Consider the following 17,968-nt stretch of genomic DNA (forward strand, 5'->3'; position numbering starts at 1 on the left):
ATGCACATCCACTTGTGCTTTGGAGCGGCCCTTGATCAGCTAGTTGTTGAGGTATGGAAACACCTGCCCCTGACGCTTCCACAAAAAAGTGGCCATCACTGCCATGCACATGGTGAACACCTGAGGTGTCGCCAATGGTCTGAAGGGGAGGACCATGAAATGATAGTGATTATGGTTCACCATGAACCTGAGGTACCTTCTGTGAGATGGTGTTATTAACATTTGAAAATAAGCACCCTTCAAGTTGAAAGCGACATACCAGTCCCCCTCCCTGGATCCAAGGAAGGGATAACAGAGGCCAAAGAGACCATGCATAACTTCAGCTTCTTCATGAACTTGTTGAGGTCTCACAGGTCTAGGATAGGCCAGAGGCCACCTTTGGCTTTTGGGATTAGGAAATAAAGGGAATAGAAACCCTTGACCTTTAGCTCCTGAGGAACCTCTTCCACAGTCCCCACACTAGGAAGCGTGCATAGCTCCTGCATTAGAAACTACTTGTGAGAGAGGTCCCTGAAAGGGGACAGAGAAGTGGGGTGGAAAGGAGAGAGGGAGCCAAACTAGAGAGAATAGCCCAGTTCTACTGTGCAGAGCACCCAGTGGTCTGATGTAATTTGGGCCCACACAGGGTAGAAATGGGATAGTCGGCATGAAAGAGAAGGGGTGGTTGGATCTGGTGTTTGAACTGGTGCATTGCCCATGGGCGGACCTTCAAAAAGCCTGCTTTTTACTGGAAGACTGGTTGCCTGCCCAGATCCCTGAGCCAATGAGGGAGGAGGCTGCTTCCTGTTGTTTCTCTTATGCCTCCTAGAATAGTCTTGCCTGTTCTGTGGCTGGTAGAATCGAGGCAGAGGCTGGGGCTTAAAATGCCTCCACTACGGTAGGCAGAGTATGGAGACCTAGACACTTGAGAATGGCTCAAGTCCTTAAGGCTACGAAGCTGTGAGTCAGTTTTCTCAGAGAAAAGGATTGAACCCTTAAACAGGAGGTCCTGGGTGGTCTGTTGGACCTCATATAGGAGCCCTGATGCCTGCACCCAGGCGTTCCTCCCCATGGCCACTGCTAAAGCCATGGTGCGAGCAGCCAAATCATCAACGTCCTGGGCTGCCTGGAGCGACGCCCTTGCCACAAGTTTGCCCTCCTCATCCAAGACCCTCAGGTCTTCTGGCAGAAGCTCAGTGAATATAGACATAGCCCCACAGGAACTGAAGCTATATCTACTAAGGACTGGCTGGTGGTTTGAAATCCGACCTCCTAGAATAGGACTCCTGGCTTTGATGGAATGCCCTTGGGGTCCAAAATGGCCATTGGGCTGCAGCCTGCCATTGTGCAGGCCACGGCATCGAGGGAAATTGCTGTCTCTCCCTGTCCGACCTTCAGCATCTGCACTCCAATCTGTGCTTGCTCTGCCTGGACATGAAGGGACCTGCCTCAGACTCTGATTGGGAGAATTTCACCAGTGCTGGGCAGTGGTGCTGGGAGATTCGGTAAGAACAAACTAAAGTGGTGGCAGGTTGGCAGGGCACTTTATACAGCGTCATGGAGGCACAACTCCAGGCGGTGCCTGAGCCAACTCGATGGGTATTGCTAGAGGATAAAACCTTTCAGCTCCTGTGCTCGTGGCGTGCAAGCACCTAATTGGAATCAACATGAGCAAGTACTCAAGGAAGAATTAGACTGAACCTGGCCCTTGTATGTATTATCCTCATCCAACCACTGCTCAGGGTGGTGTGGCTCGGCTATACTTAGGGCTTGGCTACACTTGCGACTTACAGTGCAATAAAGGAGCCCCGGGAGCACTAGCTCACTCTCTATCCACAGTGGCAAGGCACGTAGAGCACTCGGACTCCACAGCTACAGCACTACCAGTACTCCACCTTGGAAAGAGGAATAATGTTTGCTGTGCCTTGGCTACAATGCCCAGGCGCCAGTGTGAATGAGGTCTTGTGTTACTGCGCTCTGATCAGCCTCCGGAAACATCCCATAATCCCCCTTAAGTCAAGTGGCCACTCTTGTCATTGTTTTGAACTCCTATAGGAATGCGGAAATGCCCTTTCAAAGCTCCGTTTCTGACAGCCGGCATGTAAGCCATTAATGTGGAATGCTGTGTGTGAGCATGGGGGGAAGGAGGAGGGATCTTTTGCTCTCTGAACTTACAAGACAGCATGCTGACATGCTCTCAGCCCCCCAAATCCCACTCTCCCCCCACATACACACAACACGCTCCCTGTCACACTCCAACCCTCCCCTCCCATTTTAAAAGCACATTGCAGTCACTTGCATGCTGGGATAGCTGCCCATAATGCACCGCTCCCAATGCAGCTGCAAGCGCCGCAAATGTGGCCACACCAGTGTGCTTGAAGCTGTTAGTGTGGACAGACTGCAGCGCTTTCCCTACTGCACTCTGCAGGTTTAACTCACAGCTCTCTACATCTGCAAGTGTAGCCATGCTCTTACTCAGGGTTGTGGCTCAAGGGCATAGGCAAACCCAAAACATACAACAGCACAAACAGCAAAGAAAACTCCCCTCTCTTCTTCCCACTGAAGCTTTAGCCTACCAATAAATGTCTTGGTTGTGGAAGAAACTGTTATAAACGTGGACACCTGTCCACAGGATACAGGACTGAAATCAGCAACTAAATTAAGGCTGACTTTTATCTGGAGGAATGTGTTTATCGACTGTTGAACTGGAATTTAGAATAAAAAGAGAGCGGCATCAGTTTGTTGTGTTGGGACTATTGGATACATTATTGATTGTTTTTAGAGAAGTCAAAAAACAAAACAAGAATTTCAGAAGAATGTGACTTAGGCCCTGTTTGAGAAGTTATACAAATATGTCTCACCTTTACTGTATTCAGTGACAGAGGGTTGTTCATGTGATGGACAAAAACAGACTGCTAGCCCTTCTCCCCCTACTGCCCCACCCACCCTTCATACAGAATGATTTTAAACTCTTAAGAGCTCAGGAATGATTAATAAACATATTTGAGAAAAAGAAGTGTAGTTATGGTTTAGCTATGCCTAGGAGTGCTCAGAACATGAAACTGATAATAAGGTAGTCTTCATGATATCACTCTCTCTCCTCCTTTTCCACAGCACTACAAGGTTAGCGTAAATGTAAGGATTGATATAAAGTTTGGGTCCAACACACCTGTGCTGGAAAAACGTGTGTTAGAGAAGTAAAAAAAATAAAGCCAGAAGCATATAATGGAATTGGCAGAATATGACATCAGGTTATTTATAGCTTGTTTTGTAACAGAAGTAAACCCCATTTCATACCATGCAATTTAAAATGTCATAAGTCACAAATGCAGTCATACTTGGTTAATCCTTGCTTGGCTTGTGTGTGTCTGCTTATCAAAGATTTAAGAAATATCCAATGCCAACACCCACATGAAAAGTCAATAAATTTATATGGTTTGAGTTTTACAAACTGTTTAGAATAACCAGGTCTGACTGTACTTTCAGTCTGTAATGAAGGAGCTGTTGGTGAATTTCTTGCTGTGTTCCTATGTTTTAAAAGGAATTTAAAAAGTAGAATGTTTTTAAAAATTCAGAAGAGTCAATTTTAGATGTTGCTATTCAATCTTAAATTACTTGACTTCTACCAAAAAGGAGGAAAATCATGTATTCTGAACATCTAGCTTTGTATCAACATCTTATATGGAATATAGTACAACAAATAATTTAAAAATAAATAAAATAAATCCAAATCAAATCCTTTAGCCAGCCCGTCAAGCTATCCTTTCCAGCGATTGTACTCTTATTCTCTTACAAGCCTGACACATACAGACAGTATAAATGTTACAAGCTGGTGATGTGCCTTTTACATACCCTGATTTTTCAAAGCTAAATGTCAGCATTAAGGGACCTGATAATGCAAATTACATAGTGATTCCTATGCTGCGCTGAGCTTATTGAAAGTAACTGATGTTTAGGGTATAGAGCACATCACAGAAAGTGTTCAGCAACTTGGGCAATCTGGTTTTTTATTCTAGCAAGATACTACATTGCTACCCAATTGTGTTAAATTTTAAAATTGTAATTCAAAACCAGTTTTCATTGGAGAGGGAGTTTTCAGTGTTTCAGGGAGTTTTCGAGATCTGTGCAAAATATTACTTGAACCACTGAGTAGGTGTTTGCTGCTACAGTCTAGTCAATACTGGCACCTGGCTGGAGTGTGGTAATGCAGGATCTATTGACGCACTGTTCAGGTCCCTGAACTACTGTACTACCATACCCTGGCTCCAGCATATAAGGAAGGATTCTACCCTAAATTCCTGAATAGTTTTTTTCTCTACTCATACAATGTTGTTTCCTTCCTACTTTGCATGGAAGAACAGGATTTGGTTCACAGGATAAACATTCAGACCAGTGGTTGAATCAAGACTGTCCTAAATGAAAACAACTGGTTTAAAAGGAGAAAGTCAACTAGTGATGCTTCCAATAATGCATTTTAAAAGAAATGTAATGAGTTTATATTCAGAAGTTAATGACAGTGCCTCCTCCATTTTTACCAGTGTGTGTATTCACTCCTATATCTGTTTTTAATCCTCAAGGCAAATTACTATTCCTAAATTCATTCACGCCTCATTTTACTTCAGTGATTGACTGAAGCACAACACTCCGTTCAGAAATAATGGGGTTTTTTTGCTCCTGTTGAATAACTGTTTCAAATGAAATAATCCTGATTGTGTTTCTGATTGATGTCACCAGTACCATGTTACAGCTCTTCCTACTGATGACTGGAAAGGCAGCCTTAGAAAATTAAATTAAAAAGTTAAATTAAAGGGTGACGAATACCTTCCCCAATACCTTAGTATTTTATGCCAGTGGATTCACCACACAGAAATATACAATAAGCAAAGTTTGGATTCAACATCCATAATAAAAGTAATAACTAAAAAGTGATCTTAAGAAACAGGAAATCCTAAATAGATAGGAAACAACAGAGACAAGGTTGGTGAGGTAATATTTTCTATTGGATCAATTTCTGTTGGTGAGAGTGCTTTCCAGTGGTCCTGCAAAATATAAACATGCTGATATACATGCAAGTGATTTATTTACTGATAGATGTATGATATTTTGGATAGAGTATTTTTCTGGATTTGTTTGTTTTATGAAATTCATGTGAAAATAATCACGGGAGGTAACTTCAAACAGCAATTTCCAGTTGTTTTTTCCCATTAAAATTTTGCAATTTTTTTAACCTTCAAAAAAAATTTTAACCTTAAAGGTGGTTATTTCTCCAAGCAATTAAAACAATTTACCATTTGCAAATCAAATAACTTGTCAGGACTCTTCAGTTGCATTTTCAAAACATTTTTCCTCCTGCTATTCCTTTTAACAATATTTACAATGCAACAACAGAAGAAGGGAGGGGTTTCTCACAAGCACTGACAGAAAGAGTTCAATTGTTATAGCACTTCCTCAGTAACTAGCTGGAGGCCATTGGACAGGTCTTCAGTGCATGCTTACCACGTGTGAAGCAAAAATGGTGTAGTGGATTTGGGGGAGGAGTATCCTCTGGGAATATTTTGGGTGGCTCTGACTGTTAAAAACAAAAGGACCTGAGATCTTGCTCCCAGTGAAGTCAATAGCAGTTTTGCCACTGACATTCATGAGGAAGAGCGGTCCACTGTCTAGGAATATATTGCACATGCTTATAAAACAGTTTGACATGCTCAGAGTGTGATGAATTGGGGCTGTGTGTCTGCACAACGTATGAATTCTAGTTTATACTGTGAAGTTGTATTGTGAAAAACTACGATAGCATGAAGTTTTCTGTGTACTTTCTGTGTATGTACTTAGCTCCACCATTGCTGACAAGTCTCTGGTAGGTACATGCCAGAGAGAGATACAATGGGGTGGTGGTGCTTAGGATTCAGCAACCCTGTTCAGGTGCAAACACCTGAAGACTTCTTTAAAAAAAGGCAAAGGGCCTAACTTCTTGGACATGGGGGTTGGGGAGAAGGGAAGCAGAAGCAGTGGAAAGTTACCCAAGAGACAGAACAAAGGAAACTGGAGGAAGGCGGGGGATTAAATAGCAAGCCTCACAGGACTAGAGGAAACATGAGATAGAAGAGAGCAAGACAACAGAAGCTGGGCTAGGGGCTCCATGAGGGAGAGGTTACCAAGAATCTAGCAGCATGCATGAGACGGGGGGATACCCTGCCTGCCTGCACACTAGTGGTACAAGGACTTACAAGAAAACGGTGAGCTCCTGGGGGACATCATTGTTTAAAATGTTTGGTTTGTAGGATCTGTACTTACTTTCCTGTACTTTGAATGATGAAGTATAAAAGATCGTTAATGTGTTAGACTCTGAAGAGTGTGTGTGTGTGTGCATGCGTACATGGGCAGCGAGTCCTATGGGCCTGTGGTGCCTGGGCACCAGGAATATTCCTGGCTCGGGGCCCAGCTCCAACAATGTTTGGGGCTGGGTCTCTCCCTTGGCCCCGCCTTCTGCCCCTGACCACTCACATGTCCCCCAGGCGATTTAAAACAGCCAGAGGGCCTCCCTCACCACTGGCAGTGCAGTGGAGCTGAGCGGCTTCCTGCCTGCACACTCCACATGGCTACTGGCCCCTCCCTGCAGCCCCTGGGTGGAGTGGGTCTGTGTCCTGCCCCATGTGCCCCTGCAGCCAATAGGAAACTGCAGGGGCAATGCTCGGGGGTAGCAGCACATGGAGACGCCTAGCCTGCCCTGCCTAGGAGCCCCAAGTAAGCGCTGCACCCCCACCCCCACCTCGAGCCTGCACCCCCCCTACTCCTTTCCCACACCCCTCCTCTGGCTCCCAGAGCCTGTACCCCTCCCTCTGCCCCCTAAACTCCTTCCCAGAGCCTGCATCCCCTCCCTCCACCCCCCTCCCATCCTCAAACTCCCTCTCAGAGCCTGCACCCCTCCAGCCCCCGAACTCCCTCCCAGAGCCTGCACCTCTCATCTCCTCCTATGCTCCCACCCCTTGCCCAAGCCCAGAGCCTACACTCAAACTCTGTTCCAGAGCCTGTACCCACTCCCTCCGCACTCCCTCCCAGAGCCTACACCTGGACTCCTTCCCAGAGCCTGCACCCCAGACCCCTTCCCCACCCCCAACCAAACTCCTTCCCAGAGCCTTAGGCAGCTGGGAGTGGAGTTTGGGGGCGGGGACAATGAAGGGTTCTGGGCACCACCAAAATTTCTACAAACTGCCACATGTACATGTGTTTGTGTGTTGCACGCCCCTAAGAGTTGAACTATGAACTGGAAGCTTCACACCTTTGGGGCAGAGTTCTGGGAGAAAGTGTGGTTAAGTAACTGGAGTACCCTGGGGGCCAGTGCTTGTCCTGGGGCCCTAGGGCAGGTTGGCTGAGGAGCTCCATTTCCATGAAAGAAAGAGTCTGTGCCCAAGAAACGTGCCAGAGGGGCTAACGGATGAGCCAGTGCTATAATCTGCTGAGGCTGCAGAAACTTGAAATACCCAGGGATCCAGAGCAGCAGATGCTTGGGTTCCCCTCACAGCTATCCTGCTGGATGGCAGGCCACGGATGCTCACTAAGATCTGTGACTGAATGTATAGGCATTCATGACAGAGCAGTTTTTCACAATACAACTTCACAATATTAACTAGAATTCTTAAGTCATAAACACATACCCCAACTCATCTCACCAGGTTAATATCCTAGAGCATGTGTGTGTGTGTGTTGCCTAATGTAGTGCTGCTGTAGTTCTACGCCAGTTCTGAACTGTTTGGAGGGAATTTGTAAAATGCATGTACAGTAGCTGAACTACAGAACCCGCATTCCAAAAATAGAGGGTTCAGAGGAATAGCAACATTGTTTCTGTAACCAGAGCTTCACATTAGTATTGTCAAATGGCTGCTATGACACACAGAACTTGTGCCTCAATATTAGCAGCATTGAAGAGCCTCATGAAAGTTCAAATTTTGTAAGTACTATCATGGTAGATTAAAATCAAGCAACTAAAAAGTTATAAGCTCACATCTTTCCCGCTGTATAACTCTGCTACAGAATAGTAATTATGAGAATCTACCACGGAATTCTGTTATAACAGCAGGAAAGGATGAAGCAAGGTATTTTAAAAGACATTCAAATTAGCAAATAATGTCTAGCACTCCAATTGTATTGTCTTGATCAAAAGACTTTCCTTAGGTACTTTTATTTCTATGGCCTGGAGCAGGGGTTCTCAATCTTTTTCTTTCTGAGGCCTCCCACAACATGCTATAAAAAGTCCAGAGCCCAGCAGGAGAGGGAAGAAGTCCAAGTATAGTTAGACTTCTATTTTGGGTGGGCAGAGGCCAGCGGGCTCAAGCCAGCTCTGTACGGCAGGGTCCAGGGAGGCAGTGCCAGCTCCACCCTCTTACTCACCTCAGCAGGTGGGAGCACTACCAAAAATTATGACTCAAAGGGAGGGAGGGGCTCAGCACAAAAAGTTTGAAAACAGCTCAGGGTGCGGGGGAGGGGATAGCTAGGGGCTGTGTACAGGCATGGAGGTAGCTCAGGGTGCAGGGAGGGAGTCACTCAGGGAGCAGGGAGGGCTGCTCTTGCACTGTAGGTTTGGGGGGGCACAACACCCTGTGTCCCCCCCAACTCTGCCCATGGGTTAAGAACGTCTGCCCCATGGAGAGCACCGGGGCTCAAGGCTCCGGAATTCAGCCCTGCCGCTCTGGGCTTCAACCCCATGGGTGGTGCTGGGGCTCGATTTTAGCCGTGGACCCCCTGTTGAGAACCACTGGCCTACAGTACTAATTTTATAGCCTGCTGCTCAAATGAGTATGTAACTCACACCCCTCCTGGGCATGGTGTTCTGTCCCATCTAGTGGCACTGAGACCACTTAGGCCTGGTCTACGCTACGAGGTTAGGTCAAATTTAGCCACATTAGGTCGATTTTAAAATGACCGCGTCCATCCAACCAACCCCGTTCCATCAACCAAAATGGCTCTTAAAATCGACTTCTGTACTCCTCCCCAGTGAGGGGAGTAGCACTAAAATCGACCTTGCTGGGTCAAATTTGGGGTAGTGTGGACGCAAATCGAAGGTACTGGCCTCCGGGAGCTATCCCAGAGTGCTCCTTTGTGACCGCTCTGGACAGCACTTTGAACTCTGATGCACTAGCCAGGTACACAAGAAAAGCCTCAAGAACTTCTGAAATTCATTTCCTGTTTGGTCAGTGTGGTGAGCCCAGCAGCATAGGTGACTGTGCAGTCCCAGAATCACAAATGAGCTCCAGCATGAACTGAAAGGGAGACACTGGATCTGATTGCTGTATGGGGAGAAGAATCTGTGCAGGCAGAACTCCAATCCAAAAGAAGAAATGCAAATATATTTGCTAAAATCTCACAGGGCATGTTGGACGGAGACTACACCAGGGACACACAGCAGTGCCGCAAGAAAGTTAAGGAACTCAGGCAAGCCTGCCAAAAGACAAAGGAGACAAATGGTCACTCTGGGTCAGAGCCCCACACGTGCCGCTTCTATGAACAGCTGCAGGGCATTCTAGGTGGGGACCCTACCACTATCCCACCACTGTACGTGGACACCTGCAAGGGGCTGGGGGGACCTCTCTGAGAACTCAGAGGAGGATTTTGTGGATGAGGAAGAGGAGAATGCACAGCAGGCAAGCAGTAAATCCATTCCCCCCGGCAGCCAGGAACTTTTCATCACCCTGGAGCCAATACCATCCCCAGGCAGGATCCCCGACCCTGAAGCCAGAGAAGGCACCCCGGTAAGTGCACATTTGTAACTACAGCACAGGGTCTAAAAGCAATAGTGTTCATGGTCACCTGGTTGAAATAGGGGAATTTTTGTAAGGGAACAGTAAAAGGACCCCGTTCATGCTGGGCTGTTCGCGCTTGACTAAAATGGATCATCCTGGAGAATAGCCACATGGCAGGGGGTGGGGGGAAGGGATCATCCCAGAGAATAGCCACATGGCGGGGTAGGGCTAGGTGCGTGCTGCACATATACTCGAATACTGCGGCCCCTCCTTTTAAATGTGAAACCCACCCATTGTTTGCTCTGAGGGTGCTGCAGTTTGAAAACATTCCCACATGTTATGAAGGCATAAGAAGCCAATCCAATTTTACTCTCCCTTTTTATCTCCCCCCAGGTGTAAATATTTCTACGCTCCCCCTATCATTTCCGTCTTTGCGGTTATTGCAGATTAGAAGGCAAAAAAAGTGCACTCGCAATGACATGTTTTCCGAGCTGATGCACTCCTCCCACACGGATAGGGCGCAGCTTAACTCATGGAGGCATTCAGTGGCAGAGGCCAGGAAAGAACTGAGTGAGCATGAAGAGTGGAGGCAGGAAGCGATGCTGAGGCTAATGGGGGAGCAAACAGACATTAACTGGCCAGTCTGCCCTGGCATAGAGGCGGGTAAGGGTTTTTTTGGGCACTATAGCTGATAACAGCTGGTGCATATTAGCATGTGAGGGGTTATAGCACTTGACTATCATTTCCAATTGCTTTTGAAACTTAATGGGATCTTCCCTGATTTTTGGAAACTTTTCGATAAGGTTGTAAAGGTCACCTGGTGACCAAGGGGCATGCACTGTTATTAACCCTCCCGTGCCCGAGGGCAGCTGACGGAAGGGAAAATTAGTGACTGTTTCAGGCGGGGTGGTTACTTTCTTAGCCTTACGTAGCCAAGTCTTATGGCGGGTATGGAAGGCTACAGCATCAGAGTCGGAGGCAAGAGAGATAGGAGAACAACTTTTCAGAAGGGATTCATATTTTGGTGATGTTATCATTTCCCTCATTTTAGCTATGGTACCTGACAACCGTCGTAACGGGGATTCTGGGGATACCTTTTCCCATTCAATTTGCCTACACTCCCAATCTATGTCTTCGTCGCGTGCCGCCTGTTGCCATTCTTTCATAAGCGCCTCCCCAGTGGTTATGATGGCAAGGGCTTCTCTTAAGTCGTCAGACATGTCAGACCGGGGCATCTAATTTTTTCTTTTAATTATTAAAGAATGCATGGTTGCAAAACAATAACTACTTTATTTCAAAGGTGGGAGGGTGGTTGGCTTACAGTATGATTGAGGCCTAAGGCCTTGATGTAATTATTAGCTTGATCAAGACCCGGCTTTTGGGCCTGGGGTTAGTTTTCTTTATCATATTGATATCACATATTTAAAAAGGTGCATACACCAAGATAGACAGGAATTGTTTCAATTGGACCAAAGGGGTATGACTGGCAGGAATTCCAATTACAAATTCCTACTGGAGAAGTTTATTAAGCAGTGGAATAGTCACCCTCAAGGATATGGTGAAGAGCCCATTACATGGATAATTTACAGCTAGAAAAGACAAATAACTTGACAATAAAGTGAAGCCAGCAATCCTGTACGGGACAACTGAATAACTATTAATTATGAAAATCATCCTAAAGGCTATTAGATTGTGGAATATTCTCCAAGGGAAGGGAAAGGAAAACCTATTGCTTGAGACTTTTTAAAGTGAGTCCAACTAAGAACGACAGTGGAAAATAGAGTATAAATGTATACTGCATTCATTTATATTTTAATACATCTTGTCAATCTCCAATTTTTATGACATCACAAACCAAAACCTATGTGAAATATAAAACCAGCAGCTTGATTTATATACAATTAGATGCTAGCCATCTGACACCCCTGGACTTCCACTCTGGCCAGAGATAGCCCTGGAAAACACTGCTAAAAATTCGAATCCCAAACTCCTGGAAGTATTATGGGCTTTGGGTCAAGCCTTAAGGAGCAGTATCTGTTCCCAGACTGCTTGTGTTGACTGCAGCTTGCACACGAGTCACTGAGGGACTGGATATGCCTGCCCTAGTTGTTAGAACTTTGGGTCTTACACCTTTCGTAAGGCTTTCTTGAATATCAGGAAGAGGTTTTTCACCTATCCTACCATTCATACAAGCACAACACGGGTTAGGCCATAGCTTATGCATTTAAATTCATATAGGTACACAGTAAGGAACAGATGTCTGTCATGTAATCATCGTGGAGCAATCCTTACTTCCAACATCACCTGCAACATTTGTGACTCAAGGATTGGACTCCTCAGTCACCAAACGATACATAAAAAAAAAAAACCTCTGAAAGAGCATCCTCAACCTCAAGGGATTGCTGATGATGACGAATGAACAAAATAATTGAAAACTGAAGTTTGAGCCGCGTTTGTCAGCATAATAATTTGCCAGATTAATATAAGTGAATAGCAAACACACACCTTAGTAACCATATGCATTACTGCTAGAATAGGTCAGAAATATTTTGATGGAAACTTTTTTCCCTTGGAGAAAGCAGTTATGTTGAAAATTGAAGTGCTTCATGAAATTGTGTCAATTTTGCCAAAATTCTGTTTGAGATAAAAGGCGGGAAAGCTCCAATGACTGTTTAGAATTTTTATTTATATATAAACAAACACACAGTAAAGTATTAAAAATGTCAGAAGAATGTTTCGATCAATTTTCTTTCCAAGTATTTCAAAATTTGGGGGTTTCATTCCTAACCAAAAACAAATTTTGAAATCTCATTCTCTGCAACATGGAATTTCCAGTCTCTACATGTCTCAAATTAATACATACATGCCCACAAATAGGCATCTGAATTTATGATACAGAATACAGGTATCTCTGAAAGACAGTACCTGACCTAGGACCCACTGAAGTCAGTGGAAAGTGTGTTCATACACAATGACATTTCAAAGAGCATTGGACCACGTCCATAATGAATAACCATTTAAACTTCTATAAAGCAAAAGGAAAGAATGCATTTGCTGGCAATAGTGGGGAAGAGTTACAGAAAAAACAACAACATTGCTGTTAAATTAGTATCTAATCATCATCTATCCTAAATTAATTAGGCAGCATAAACCAGATCACTAAAGATCAGAGAAGTGTAAACCAACTGGGAATATAGATATGTTCTTGTCTTCAGAACCTGTTTTAACTGCCCATGCTATGAAAGTTAGAAATTAAAAAAAAAAATCCCCATTTTTCTTCCATTCTTTTATTAAAGTGATCATAAATTAGACACAAAATTCCATCTCAAATTCCATAGTTGTTTTCTGTCAGGTCTATTTTACATCTAATAAGCGTTGTCCATTAATAGTAGTTCATTCACATGATTAACAGTACAATAAAACTGATTAATAGCGATTAATTTTTTTTTGAGTTAAACAATAGAACACCAATTTAAATATTTCAGATGTTTTTCTACATTTTCATATATATAGTATTCCGTGTTGTATTTGAAATCAAAGTGTATATTTTTTGATCATCATTTTTACAGTGCAAATATTTGTAAAGAAATAGTATTTTTCAATTCACCTCATACAAGTACTATAGTGCAATGTCTTTGTTGGTGAAAATGCAATTTACAAACAGATTTTCTCTTACATAACTGCACTCAAAAAACAATACAATGTAAAACTTCAGAGCCTACAAGTCCACTCAGTTCTACTTCTTGTTCAGCCAATCGCTAAGACAAACAAGTTCGTTTACAATTACAGGAGATAATGCTGCCTCTTCTTATTTACAATGTCACCTGAAAGTGAGAACAAGTATTTGCATGGCACTTCTGTAGCTGGTATTGCAAGGTATTTATGTGCCAGATATGCTAAACATTCACATGCCTCTTCGTGCTTTGGCCACCATTCTGGAGGACATGTTTCTATGCTGATGATGCTCGTTAAAGAAGTGTTAATTAAATTTGTGACAGAATTCTCCCTCAGGGAGTTCAATGTCCCCTGCTCTGTTTTGCCCCCATTCGGGCACACATTTCAGGTTATAGCAGTCTCGGATGATGACCCAGCACACGTTGTTCATTTTAAGAACACTTTCACTGCAGATCTGACAAAACACAAAGAAGGTACTAATGTGAGATTTCTAAAGATAGCTAAAGCACTCGACCCAAGGTTTAAGAATCTGAAGTGCCTTACAAAATCTGAGAGGGACGAGGTGTGGAGCATGCTTTCAGAAGTCTTAAAAGAGCAACACTCTGATGCAGAAACTACAGAACCCAAACCACCTAAAAAGAAAATCAGCCATCTGCTGGTGGCATCTGACTCAGATAATGAAAATGAATGTGTGTCGGTCCGCACTGCTTTGGATTATTATTGAGCAGCATTATCTCCTGCAAATGTAAACAAACTTGTTTGTCTGAACAATTGGCTGAACAAGAAGTAGGACTGAGTGGATTTGCAGTCTCTAAAATTTTAGATTTTATTTGAGTGCAGTTTTTTTGCACATAATTCTATGTTTCTACATTTAGCTTTCATGATAAAGAGATTCACTTAATACAAGTATTTAGTTCAATTGAAAAATGCTATTTCTTTTGGGTTTTTTACAGTGCAAATACTTGCAATCAAAAATAAATATAAAGCGAGCACTGTAAACTTTGTATTCTGTGTTGCAATATATGTAGAAAACATCCAAAAATATTTAAACGGTATTCTTAATATTTTAAATCATGATTAGTTTTTTTAATTGCTTGACAGCTCTACTTCTAATCGATTTTAGATAAATCAGACTTTCTGAAAATGAAACACAGTAAGGTTTCCTAAGGTGAGTGGAATGAAGATATTTTAGAGATGAGATGTCAGCTAATGTTTTCACTCAAAGAATTCCTTTTGCATCCCTTCTTTGTTAATTTATAACCCCAGAGATTTAACACATGAATTATCATACTGTACATATGAAAAGTCTGAGAGCTTATTTTACTAAAACTTGTACGTGCTGTGGCTTCCCTTCCAGACTGCCAGAAAAAGTTTAATAAAGAGTGGATCAGTTCCCCCCCACTCTCCCAGATTACAGTACAAAGCAAGTTTATCTTACGCAGGGCCATCTGTGCAAAAACACCACACAGTTTTCACTATAAAAACACGTATCAAAGTGTAAGGCATGATCAGTCAATAAAAAAAGTTGACAATTCAGCATTTTGCCCTCTGGCTTTTCAAATGTTGAACAAATAAAAGTCCATGGTTCACAAGCATCCAGCTAATATTGTATATCTGTTATAGCACTTTTGCTATAACATATTTCATTTATAGAGCAAACCAGAGCTCTTTGGCACTTTTAGAAACTTTTTTAAATCTTTCAATAAAAAAGAAATTAAGTTGACTGTCTTGATGTGTGCATAAATACAAATTTCCCATTTATATAAGAAATATATATCTATGTGTGTAAGAAATAACACAATCTACTGTTTAGCACACGTAAAAATATTTTTAAGACCTTTTCATTGAGCAGCTTTAGAACTGCCATGCTTTGAAGCAGGGATTTGAAATTTGGCAAGGGATGGCCTCTATCAGGGATGCATCTTGAAAATCTGCCCAAATTTGGCTGAGTTATAGGCCTTCGAAAATTGCTGTTTATATGCTCAGTTCTGCCTAAAAATTTTAGCAGCTAAGTTCTCCAAAGAGTCTGTCTGCACTGGACATGCTCCAGCCTAGGCCTGAACAGGACTTCCCTGCAATTTATAGCTCTCTGGTACTCTGAACAATCTAGGTCAGGGTCCAGGCATCAGAATTAACACAACAGGTAAACTGTCTCTGCTGTCCTCTCAATAACACCCCCAGGAGCCTGGAGGTGGAAGCTGCCTGATTCAAATGCAAAGAGGACAAGAGCTACAGTGTGTGGAGGGTAGGGTTGGGGTGTCAGAAAGTGGGATGACAGTGGAGGAGCATATTGGGAGAAGAAGCTTGGTGAGGATTATTGGGAACCTCACACAAATAGTGTACATGTTTGTGCACATGTGCTATAGGCAGGGCTTGTACTGCCTACATGTGTCACTCATCCAAAAAAGAGAAATCCTGGGAAAACCAGGAAGCTGCACCAGGAAATCTCAGTCTTCCCAAGATATTAGAAGTCTTTGGTTTTGTCAGTCACACCTCAGCTGGCTCCTCCAGCCCCAGCAGGGTAGCTGAGGGGTGACAGCACCTGTGCAGAAGGAACTCTGGCTCCAAAGTGTCTGGAAGCTGAGGCACTAGGGCAGCTCGAGAATGAGCAGGACAGGGACAGCACCTAGTGATCACCACACAGGTACTGGCAGCAAAGGTCACTGGTGGGCAGGAGCAGAGTGAATCTGGCCAGGGCTGCATCTTGCTTGGCAAGGTGAGTGCTTGGGACAGCCCTAGCAGAGGTGGGGTGGGGACACAGTGCTCACGTCCCCAGGTACCAGCGCACTGTATGGGGCTGGCAGAGGTCCTGTTTTTGGTACCTGAGAGGTGGCAACCCTACTAGTGCCACTTCTAATTAATATGGTCTAACACGTTCCATTATAAAAAACACATTTTCAATTGCTCATAACTTTGTCAAACAAATCACTAGGGCTGAAATTTCTTATGTCAGGTGTTTGCCTCAGGCTGATTTTTTTTCCCTAGCAAGTTAAAGCTAAAATGCTTTAACTGTTTCTGAAAACAAGGTGTGGGAGGAAAGGGAGGAACAATTTCCTCTATGTTAAAAAAAAATATCTTGCAACAACGTAGCTCTAGCATTCTCTTGCTTTGTAGAAAGGGGGCTTGAAATTTAGCTGAGGGGGATCACTCTGGCATGAGGAAAGTGCCTTTTGTCATCCCTGTGGAAAAACTGACCAAATTTAGCCAACAAAAAAAAAAAACAAAACACCCCCACACAGGAAACTGTCTCCCATTTTCTCAATGTTCCTACTGCTAAACCCATGCCAGGAGGAGTGGGGTGGACAAAAAATGAAGCCACCTGACTGGCATGCAGAGGATGAGAAATGGGCAGAGGTGATGAAAGAATCACAGGACCAGGAGCAGCAAAGGGATGGGGCAGTGGTGTATAGGAGTAGAAGGGAAGGATCCAGGGTGGGACAGATAAGAGCAGAGGAGCTAGGGTACAGGGTAAGAAGGGTCTATAGCCAGCAGACACAATCCCCTCCAGAACTGGGATTAGAATCCAGGAATCCTGAGCCTCTACACTTGGCTATCAACAAATAATTGTGAAACCTACAGGCAAAGTGTCATTCATTTCCCGCTAGCAGCTGGTCCAGCCCTCTACTGCTACCAGTTATTCCAGTAGCTCAAGTGGTAGAGGATTGTGCTGTGGATGGAAAAGGTACAAATCCTGCTGATGACCCAAGTTGTTGGCTACTTTGATTCCACCTGATAGAAATTCTGGTGGTTTTTTCCCCCCACCCCGCCCAGTTTAAAGAAAAAAAAAGAAAAGGAAGTTACTTCCAGTTTAAAGAAAAAGAAGAGGAATTTACTTCAAAATAACAGTTAAAAGAATATTAAAGTAGCAAGGTGAAGAACTCAAAAGTTTGGAAATGCCAGAGTTCATCGTGCCTGTGCAGCCTTCATTTGGCTCACTTGTTCATTAGTTTCATCATGACTCAATCAGTGAATGTAATGGAAGGTGCTCTAGGATGAATCAGGGCTGTGTAGAAAGTAAGTTAGGCTGTTGTCCACAGGACCTCTGCATCATTTATTGCAGAAGTTGGAACATGTGCAGCTTGTGAGGCAGGGAAGAACAAAAGTGAAAGGATGGTCTCAGTGATCTGGAAGTTGAATGTCATGTTAGAGAACTGAATTCTATCCTTGCCTCTGCCACAGAGTTTCTCTATAATGCTGGGTAACTCATATAAACTAACTTTTCATAGGGTGTTCCTCGCTGTCTGAAAATCCATTACAAGACACAAAGGGCCAGAGCTGCAGAATTTCTCAGTATCAAAACTGCCACTGAAGTCAATAGGAATGGTGTTTTGAACAACATTTTTGTAGTACTTTAGTTAAGTGCTGTGAAAAGTCAAGTTTTAGGTGTCTCAAATTGGGCACCAAAAATTAGTAGAAATGTGACAATTTTGATTTTCCTCTGTGCCTCACTATCTCAGGTGTAAAATGGGGATATAATCATTAATCTCACCGAACTAAAGATAAATTCTTTAGTGTCTGTGAAACATTTGTACTATGGTGAGAGCAGCACGGAAACCTCAATGAAGATCACTTTATTCAGG

General features: G+C 43.5%; 1 protein-coding gene across 1 annotated transcript in view; it reads right to left on the reverse strand.

Annotated features, from left to right (window-relative positions):
• Window positions 1-17,968, reverse strand: part of SPON1 (spondin 1) — a 353,533-nt gene that overhangs the window by 207,843 nt on the left and 127,722 nt on the right. The gene's annotated exons all lie outside the window — the stretch shown is intronic.

The sequence above is a fragment of the Gopherus flavomarginatus genome, chromosome 5, assembly GCF_025201925.1.
Source record: "Gopherus flavomarginatus isolate rGopFla2 chromosome 5, rGopFla2.mat.asm, whole genome shotgun sequence".
NCBI classification, from domain to species: Eukaryota; Metazoa; Chordata; order Testudines; family Testudinidae; genus Gopherus; species Gopherus flavomarginatus.